The 11,172-nt window shown below is 40.6% G+C and overlaps 1 pseudogene; it reads right to left on the reverse strand.

Moving 5' to 3' along the window:
• Nucleotides 1-9,785: 9,785 nt before the first annotated feature.
• LOC127196272 (40S ribosomal protein S2-like) lies at nucleotides 9,786-10,670 on the reverse strand (annotated as a pseudogene).
• Between the last annotated feature and the right edge of the window lie 502 nt (nucleotides 10,671-11,172).

Consider the following 11,172-nt stretch of genomic DNA (forward strand, 5'->3'; position numbering starts at 1 on the left):
TGCATTCATTGTTCATGGGAGAAAGAATAGGATTGGGTCCCCTGGAATGGAATGAGAGACAGCTGAGAGCTCCATGTGTGTGCTAAGACTCAAACCCAGGTCTTCTATAAAAGCAGCCAGAGCTCTTAACAGCTGAACCTCTCTCCATCCCCCAAAATGCATTTTTAGTCATCATAGGAACTTGGGTCTGGTAAATTCCCCATGTCTGTCTAAAGTTAACTTCTTATCTCTATGTCATGTTACTATTACAAATCATAATTTAGCTTCAACTGTCAGAGGTATGCTTTTCCTCATTTCCTTTTGAAATGATCCTTCAGAAACCATACTACTCTTTTCAAAGGCTACATAAATGTATGATAGGATCTATCAGAGCACCTCATTTGTTTCTTCTTTAGAATTATAGGCAGCATGAACAAAACCTAATCGAACCAAACCAGTCAGTAGTAAACAGAGTGCTCCCGTAACGAAATTTCTTGGTAGATGATGCAAGCCTCTGAAAGTTAATGTTTTTCTCTTTAGGAAGTAGAGACAAAACTCCGATACACTCAATATACCCTAATGATGTTATTACTTTGATTTAGGGAATGCTATTTGAAATGAGAATGTATTTGTGAAGCAAGAAAATAATGTTCTGTGGGGAGTAGATATTTGAATTTTCGCTTTACTAATGTATCATTACTATTTTCCTATAAGGAAATTAGTACCCTCAGAGGATGATGACCAGATGGCTAATGTTATACGAAGCAGTCTGCACTGCTCTGAGAGAGGTTTTATGTAACAACATTATTCAAACCATCGTTCAACATACACTTGGAGGGTCCTAGACACCTTCAGGCCATGGAGAAAGAGGATGCTTGATAGAAGCTCTATTGAGTTAGCAACTTCAGATTGCACCACTTGCACCTGGCTCTATTCGGTTCGTTTGGTTGTCACTTGTTTTATCTTCCTGTCTGCACAGCCTGCAGGACAGCAGCAGGACTGTCGCCTCAGCCTGTTCAAAATTCAGACTGTAAGTAGTTCCATGTGCTGCAGTAGGATCAACGTTTTAACAAACTCCCTATGTGTTTGGTATGCACATTAACTTTGAGAATCACTGCTCTAAACAGTTACACCCCAAGCCATGAAAATTAAACAAATTTTCAGTGTAAAATTAAATAATGCAATGGCTCATGAAAAAAAAAAAAGGATATTAGTTTTAGCTCAGACAACTGTACTGTAGGCTTATGCAGCACAGAATCACACATACTCTTTCCTCCCTGCTGTGCCTCTCACTAGTTTTATGTTCTGAAAACGCCTATCCCTGAATTAGACCCTCTTGGCCCACATTTTCCTCCAGGCATCTCTGTGCGACCTAATATCGCACATCAGTAGCCTAGCAATACCTCACCCCAGCTGCTCCAGGTAGATACCATTTTCCATGCAGGCTTCTTTGTTCTCCCAGTGAAAGATGCTTCTGCAACCCTGCTTAGTCACTCTGGCACACACACTGCTCTACTGCGAGCTCTCCCTTCATGTTGTGACTCTTGACTAGCCATGAGTCAACTGTGAGGCTCGTTCTGTGAGACCCCTTCACAGAGTGTCACCACCAGGATAAACCAGAGTCACCAGTAGTAGAGCTAGCGGTATGTTGGAACTTCGGCATCATTTTAATAGGCAAGTCCTGCCAAGGTGGCAGGATACTGCATGTCTGTCTTGCTGTCAGAGGCACTCTGGAAGTTCTCCTTCTTAAACTGACTCTGAGGACTCAGGAAGTCGTAGGAGATACACAAGGCACCGGAGGGTGAACTCAGCAAGACTTCAGCCAACAGCCAGCATAAAGCCCCACGGCCATCAACATACAAGAGCAAAGAAATGAACTCTACCCAGTAAACATGTGAGCCTGAAACAGATGTCTAGTTGAGTTTCCAGATAAGAGTACAGCCAATGGCACCTGGTCTGAAGTCTTGGGATCCTAAGCAAAGACCTAGCCAAGCAATGCTCTGTATTCTAACCATGGAAGCTAAGTCAGCAAAGTGGGCCACTTTAAGCTGTTCAGTATATTGTAATTCCATATGTAGAAGTACAAAACAAATAGGCATGCCCACTACACTATAAGACGCATGAGGTTCAGCTCTCTATATGATAAGTCCAGAGACTAACAGAATGCGACACATAGTAGTTGTTAAATAAGTAGATATGATAAATATATCTCTGATTTTCTTGATACATAATTAACAAATATTTATGCCTATAAGCATATTCTTCCAGGATTAATGTACTATAAAAGCAATAGCCAGGGCTGAAGAAATGGCTCAGTGGCTAAAAGCTGGCACTGCTCTTGCAGCAGAGCTAAGCTCTGTTCCTAGCACCCACACCAGGAAGCTTACAACTTGATGTAACTCCAGCTCCAGAGCATCCAGCTTCCTCTTCTGGCCTCTGTGAGCACCTGGATATTCATGTGCATATACACCTTCATAGACATGCACAAACATATAATTTTTAAAAAATGAAAGTGAATCAGTAGCCATATATTAAACCTCTATCTTTAGGCAATATATGTATGAATTATAATACAAAGTTGGCAATCAAAAAAGAAATGACCCCATAAATAATTCTTGTTTTCAATCCCTGTTCTAGAATGCTTTTTGTTGCTGTGATAAAACAATGACTAAAACCAACTTTGTGGAGGAAAGGGCTTCTTTCACCCTACAGGTTACACAGCCCACCATCAAGTGAGGCCAGGGCGGGAGCTGAAGGCAAGAGCTTGGAAACAGAAACTGAAGAATAGTCCATGGAGGAATGCCACTCACTGGCTTGTTCAGCTACCCTTCTTATGTATCCCAGGCCCACCTGCCTAGGAAAGGCACCACCCACTATGACCTGAGAATTCCTTTATGAGCAAGAAAATGCCTCACAGACATGGTTATAAGCCAATCCAATGGAGGCAATTTCTTGATTGAGGTTTCCTCTTACCAGGAGTGTGAAGTTAACAACTGAAGCTAACTATAACAATAGCCTTGGTGTCTGATTAAGATTTGCCTCTAAAACTTTAGGTTCAGCACTGTAAGCACCAATGGTTACGGTACAGCTCCCTCTATCCTGTTTTTCTGAGACTTTCAAACACAATGGCTGATAGCACACCTTACGTAAAATTTCTTTCTGGGTTGTTTCATTCAACATCCTACCATAAGCATATTCTTTGCCATTATAAAAACCAGCCATTTTCAAAACCACATTTGAAACATATGGCCTTGCTTATATTCAGTACTGTTCTGTCTGGTCTCACCACATAGAAATAGTTAATCCTGATGGAAAGGTATAGTGCTACTGGCTTTCTTTGAACAGTCTATGTTTTCTGATTTTAATCACAACTCAGAATAGTCAACTGAGTGAACAAAGGGAACCCCAATACATTGAACAAACATTGTAACACACCAGCTTATAGCAAACTCAACTCCTGAACCTCCTTAGCAAGGTCTATTGCAGTCACTGTAGAGAATTCCTAAGTATGTAGCTGTATACATGTGTGCATTCATGTGTGTATACATGTATATTCTAGCAATTGGACAACTGCTTACAGGATGTGTTGGGTTTTTTTTTTTTTCGTCACTTGAGAAAATGAGGGGAAAAATGCATTTTCTTCATTTGGTACAGATTTCCCACCCAGATGCCTTAGTTATGTGCAAACTAATAGCCAGCTTGAATTGGTCTCAGAGACTGCCTGTTGTGTTATTGAATTTATTTGTGCCCTCTTAAAAAGCTACTTACAAAACATCATTAAATACAATGGTGAGAACAGAGAAGAATAAGGCAAAATAAGAACAGTTGGTTACTTTTAAAATAATCAAGATCAAAAAATATTTAGATGGGCAAATCTACTGACATTTCTTTGCCTAAGAGGCCTTCCTAATATGAAAATCTACACTCCTGTTGAATCTCAAAGGAAACTCAAAATCCTCAGAAGTAAAATCCCATGCCTGTTTTGTTGGGTTGCTTACTTTGGTTCTAAATTACCAAGAATCCAACCTGGCATGGTGGTGCACGCCTTTAATCCCAGCACACGGGAAGCAGAGGCAGGTGGATTGCTGTGAGTTTGAGGCCAACTTGGTCTACAAAGGGAGTCCAGGACAGCCGCCAAGGCTACACAGAGAAACCCTGTCTCAAAAAAAGATTACCAAGAATCCCCTCAAATATTACATAGTAGTTCGGAGGCTTAAGAGAATTCAAGTGTATTCTTGAGGGTAGGCCAGATGGTTCAGTAGGTAAGAATTCTTGCAGCAACATAGGGATCTGAGAAATTCCTGACTGAGTGAAGTCCTGAGAGAGTGTGTTTTGTTGACATGAGCCAACCATGTCAAAGGTCCCAGGGTCTCAGACCCATAAATGTATCACAAAGCCTTCCCCCTGAAGTGAGACTCAAAGGCATGGAAAAGCCTTCTTCTGGTCCAACTGTGGATGTTGACAGTGTATGCAGAATGTGTCCACCAAACCTTTAAACTCCTGGATATTTATGGTCTGAAGACTGCTCCCCTACAGAGACTGCTCCTGCTGGGGTTAATTAAACCTATCCCTTTGATCCAGCTGTGCACCATAAACCCTGCCTTGTTCATCTGTGTACAAAATCCATCCCTCCTTGACAGCTACATGCAATAACCCCGTCTCTCTGTTCAACACTATATAATTAATAAACACACTGAGCTTCTAGGGTATTGAGGATTCTCCAGCAGAGAACCCAGAACACCTGATCCCAGCCTTTTCTGTGTGTCCATCTGTCTGTCTTTGTTCAAATTCCTCAAAGCCCCAGTCAAGTTCATCCTTGGAAGCTATATAGGCACAGTACTTAAAAAAAATATATGGCAATCTGAGTTGAATCACCAGAACCCATGTTGATAAAAGGAGAGTATCAACTCCATAATTTTGTCCTCTGACCTCCACATATGTTCTATAGCATGTTCGCCTCTCACACATACGCCCCTCTCTCTTTTCCTTTCCCTCTCTCCTTATCTATAGATACATAGATAGATAGATAGATAGATAGATAGATAGATAGATAGATAGATAGATAGAAAAATAATTGAATATACATATATATAATTAATCAATCTAGTTCCTCTTATTTAGTTTTGGAAAAAATATTTAAAGGAGCAAAAATATGCTTAAAATTAATAATTAAGCCATCACTTCCAAATCTGATTGAATCTACTGGTCCATCCACTCTACACTTGCATCCAAGCAGCTAATTATGCCTGAAGACAAACATGTAATTGTGTTTATTGGTCCCACTTTAAATCTATAGATATCAATTATTAACAAAGCTGGCCTACCAATTTGAGATCTAGTTCCATCTCTCCTGCCCAGGAATCTAACTTCCTTAACCCCTCTACATTGTAAATGTTCCCACCCATAATTTATGTGTAGAATTTCCATCATCTAACAAAAAGTTCTCATAAATTGGAACCTCCCTGTTCCAATTATGACACTGTATCAATACCCCAAAAAAGTATACTTAAATATATTTATTCTGTCCAGTTCATCTCTTCCTGTTTTCACTTTCACACCCCACAGATAATACTTCTGCCTACTTCTTTCTCCATCTGGCATGCTGTAGACACATCTCCAACGTCCTCCACAATCTAAATACACATTTACTCAGATTATTAAGGCATCTTTGACATGCTGGAACACTCTTTCTTTCTGAAAACCCATTCTTCATTTGATTTCTAGAATGCCACTCAGTCCCAAATTGTTTGTTCGTTGGCCATGTTGATTGGTTCCTCTACAGGCCAGCCTTCTCAAATGAGTTCTCCAAGCCTTATTTGTCCTGGAACTTCTCTCTCCCACTGCCTAGCTACAAATTTGCCAACTGTCTGTCATGAGCCCCGTTTAAGTCAGAGTAGACTGCTTCTTATACATGCAATGCCATATCCCAGTAGTCCAATGAAAGACTCACTCCTCACGTTACCTGTCAAAAGTTTCCTTAATGTACATAGCTCACATTGCCCTCTCTCCAGGGCAGAAGCTGGTGAAAAGGTCATTATCTGCACGATTGCCACAGAGGTGAAGAAAATCGTGAATTCATTATCAAATTATCCCTTCAGAAGTTACACCTAGCCCTTCGTTTGATTGTAATTAGTTGGCGATTAAAATAGCTACCATGAACCGTAAGGTACAAATCTAGCACAAATTACAAGGGAGGAATGAAAACACTTGGTGAGTAGCACTAATGATTACCAAAACTCTCAAATGTATATGTTCTGTGTAAGTTTCCTCTAAACTCTAGATTTGTACATTTGGTCCTCCACTGAGCCCCTGCCCCTTAGATAGCTTATGAAGCATCACAGTAAATGTCTTCAGAATTCAGCCTCTACTCCAAACCAAGTGCCCTGCTTTGGTGGTTTCTATATCTCATTGTGTGGTAGCTCCACGAGGTCCATATGCAGGTTTCACAAAATTGACTACTGTATGCCCAGGACCAAACAGTGTGTAAGGACATGTATCTTGAACAATTGAATTCATAAATAAACTTTAAAGTTTTGTCTTAGTTCATCCAAATTTCATTAGATAGTTTTAAAGTTGTAAGACAAATTAAACAACTTACTCAAAGAGTGGGCTTCTGCCTAGGTTAATATAGCAATCAACACCATATCACTTAAATATCCATGATCAATCATGAGGTCTATATAATGTATTGTGTTCCCTCCTCTTTGCATCTTCTACCTACAGTGAACCCACTGTATCATCAAGGACTTTGGGTTGTTTTTTTTTTTTTTTTCTGTCTGTCATTATGAGCCTTAAAACTGAGTTTTTGCCTTCACTGCTAGGTCCCCTTGTCTTGTTCATGTGTCTACTCCCTCTCTACTTCTGAACAAAAACCTTCCAGAATAGAATGTTGCATACCTTTGCCCCATGGTTTTCTTTCAATATTTCCAAATATGCCTACTGTAAGTTAGAATGTTTCTATTTCAGAGTTAATTGTCTTTGCCTCTGAATTTGATTCATTTTTGTCTCATCAAGCCTTTCAAGTGATCATCTCCTAACTCGTTACACATTCCAGGTGTGGAAGTTTGCTTTTTGAAGACCTGAACTTTTAATAAACTATCTGCAAATTATGCTATTTTATGAATCTGGCATATGAGATGAGATAGTTGTCAGCTGTAAGCTGACAGTTGCAAACCCAGGGGACCCTAAATCAAGATTCTAAATACAGAAACACAACAGCCCAAACTACAGGTGCTATTCCCATGTATCTACCAATATATCTGCTTCTCTTTTTTAAAATGATAGAGTTATATCTAAGCTCTATTCTTCCACAGCAACTTTTCCTGTTATGGTGATTAAAATAGTAGGCATGTGCTAAGTGGCTAGAACATTACAATTCTGTTTGTGTGTGAATATTATTTTCTTTTCCCCGAGATTAGTAATTACTTAATAGACTAAGAAAATACACTCTATTCACTCTGAAGTCTATTCTTCACATAGTATTGTTACTAATATTTTAAATCTTTGACTCATTAGGAAATGAAAATGTTGTTAGCCATGGTGGCCCACAGCACTTGGGAGGCACAGGCAGATGGATCACTATGAGTTCCAGGCCAGTCTGGTGTTCTTAGAGTGCTCTAGGCCAGCCAGGGCTATAGGAAGACCTTGACTCAACAATAATAATGATAGTTAATAATAATAATATTTAAATAAATTAATCGCAATAAAAGTGTGGTTATGCACATGTTAAGACACAAAAGCGTATATGAGACAGAAATAATTAGGTTCCAAGATTCACATAGAGCCAACGGTTCTGTCCTGCAGTGGAGCACATAACTGAAGTAAACTTCAGGGGAGGTCATGTTGAGTCACCTCATATACCACCCCTAAAGGAAGATGTCCTCCTAGTGTGAAGTAGTCAGATGTAGCATTTTTGTCCCATAATTGCTCTGAACCATAGTTCAAAGGTAGTTCAAAGGTCAAACATAAGCCTTCCATTTTAAGAATGCTAGAGAAAAGTGACTACAACTCTGCAGGTGAAAAGAAGGAAAAAAGAGGCTCACTCAGATGGAGATGTGGTTCTAAAATTAGAGCTAAAAAAATAAACAAAGCCTCTTGGCCCTCTCATAGTTGTAAAGCTATGTGTGCTACAGTCTCAGAACCATCAAAGAGCTTTTTCAGAGCCCAAGGTTTCCCATCCCCTTTTCTTGGCTGCTGTTTCTCTAATGTTCATTTTCAGTGACTCAGTTCTACTTCATGAGCTCTTCGGCATCATGCTACTTATTACCACCTTTAAAAATTCGACATCAGTCAGTGTTCCCTTCTCTTTTTCTGCTATGGATTTCCTTGAGATTCTTAGGAAAACAACAAACATGTGCATTTATTGCCCACCCCCTCGTTATGCTGACAGTTTCAAAGGTCTCACAGATGCTCTTCCCAAAGTCTTCTAGGGGAAGGATAGTCCTTCAAAACCTCCCACTGCATGTCCTTGGTCACACTATTTTGTGAACCACAGACTACTCTGAAACCAAATGTCACCATTTAGGAACACTGGCATTGCCTTTATTTGTAAATACAGAATAAAGAGACCATTTTTAAACACCAAACAATATTGCTGTTTTCATTGGTAGCTGGATCACCAGACAGTTCCCTCCCTTACTCAGGAATTCATTGATGGCTTTTACTGTCATTGCACCACTTTGCATAATAAGAGCTAGCAGTTTCTATCAATGGAACACTTTCCACACTTTAACCAAGTCTCCTTAAAACTCCTGAGAGGGAGATGAGCTTATTATCACTTTATGGGTAATCAAGCCAGAAAAGAACCATTAAACAGCTTTCTCTGTAATGTAGTGAAAGATTCTGTAGACATTAAATTGATGGTTCCCTCTCCTAAGATCATCAAACCACACCTACGTCCTTTAGGAAAGTTAGCAGAATTTTACTGATTTAATAAATGATTACTCATATCCATTGTACAATGTATTCACACAGTATCTGAAAAGAGTCATGTTTGAACAGAAACTCTGACAATGTGGTGCTTCAAGCATTATTATATTAATAATAGAATATGATTATAATTAGTATATCAAATTCCCACAAACTAGATCCATTTTACCGTAAGGCAAATATTTATTCATGACATCCTACTGTTGTTGAACTTGTGATCTCATTTAAGCTGCAAGGACAGAGTAGGGCTTGGTGGTGGACTCTTCTGTTCAGCTTCAGATTTTCAACAGGTGCAAGTCATATGTGCCATTGATTATATGTTATGACAGCTACTTGTCGGAATGTGTAATTCTTTATGAGTTGGGAATTTCACATTTTAAAAGTATACAATCTAAAAATGTTGACAGGATGCAAACAAATTATATGTGTACATATACATATGTATTATCTGAAATGCTTTAAAATGTGATGCAAACGTGATTTGTTTCTTCCTAAATAATTACACATGTTAACAATACGATGATACCCATCCTACTCAAGAATTAGCTGTCACCAAATAATCATCTATGTAAACAGTATCTTGACTTTAAAGCCCTTAAAAATGCAAGCATGAAGACCAGGGAGCTAATCATGCTAATTAGCTCACTGTGCCTGTAACGAATTAATTTTGAGTAAGGTAAAGGCAACTAGAGAAAAAGGCCAAAGTCTCACTTAGTTAATCCAAGTGTGACATAAATATCCTCAGAAGTCCGTTGGCCTTTAGAGTAAGTCAAGTCAGAGTGTCAGGAGCAGGGAACACTCAATGTTGACAGCTTAGAGTTTTTATTTTATTTATTTTTTAACAGAATTAATCTACTTTATTTTTCTTGTAAAAACCCTTATGTGGTAGCCACAGCTGGGGCCTGGGGCCTCTGAACAGACACTCTGGTGTAGGGTTTCACAAGATGATCAGTGAATTCCTGATAAGGAGACTTGGTGAACACAGTTTTCTTTCCAGAGATCGGGTGTCAGGTAGCTGTAGGTCTTGGAAATGGCATCAAAAGTGGCCTTAGCAAAGTTGCCCAGGGTGGCAGTACAGCCCCTGGCTGATGTGTAGCAGTCATCAATACCGGCCATCATCAGTAGCTTCTTGGGCACAGGAGCTGAGACAATGCCAGTGCCTCTGGGGGCAGGGATGAGACACACCAAAACAGAGCCACAGCGGCCTGTCACCTTGCATGGAACTGTGTGTGGCTTGCCAATCTTGTTCCCCCAGTAGCCTCTCCGCACAGGGACGATGGAAAGCTTGGCCAAGATGATGGCCCCTTGGATAGCAGTGGCTACAGCTCCTTGGAGCACTTAACACCAAGACCCACGTGACCATTGTAGTCCCCAATAGCGACAAAAGCCTTGAACCTGGTCCGCTGGCCAGCTCGTGTCTGCTTCTGCACTGGCATGATCTTGAGAACCTCATCCTTTAGGCATGCGCCCAGGAAAAAGTCAATAATCTCGGATTCCTTAATGGGCAGGGAGAACACATAAATCTCCTCCAAGGACTTGATCTTCATATCCTTAACCAGGCGGCCCAGCTTGGTGACCGGGATCCGCTCCTTGTCTTCGGCTTTTCCTCCACGAGCCCCGCGGCCTCGACCACGGCCACGGCCTCGGCCACGACCGCGGCCCCTAAGACCCCTGCCAAATCCTCTGCGGAAGCCGCCTCGCCCTCCTAACCCTGGGCCCTTGGGTCCTCCGGGCCCTCCCGCTGCACTGGAGTCATCCGCCATTTCGTGTTTTCTCGAGGAAGAAGAAGCAGCTTAGAGTTTGTATTTACAATCTTTTTTGAACCTCTGCACCCCAATAAGAACATTAGTTGACTGTAGACAGCAGCATTGACAGGTTGTCCTCGATTATCCATAATGAGCTCTACCCTCAGAGAACTAATCTAAGAGGAGACTCTGGCATTTCTTCCCATTAGTCAAACTCTGGTTTTGAAACATGCTTCTCACAGGAGAACTTTGTTGGGCAGATCCTGCTCAAGGCATTCAGCAACCATCTTCAGTCATAAAGTTGTGGGCATGTGTTTGCTGCGTTCTTGACACTATTTTATGGAACATGTTTTGTCATTCTAATAAATTAGTGTGGATGCTGTTTTGCATGTTTACTAATACAAAGTAAAAAGGGAAGTATTCCTCACACATGGCCGACCTGGATCTTTTCTCAGCCCTTCCCTTCTCAGAACCTCCAACCTCTTCTTCCAGAGTTGAGTCTCCACGTCCTCAAAAGTAC

This window comes from Acomys russatus, chromosome 1 (assembly GCF_903995435.1).
Source record: "Acomys russatus chromosome 1, mAcoRus1.1, whole genome shotgun sequence".
NCBI lineage: Eukaryota > Metazoa > Chordata > Mammalia > Rodentia > Muridae > Acomys > Acomys russatus.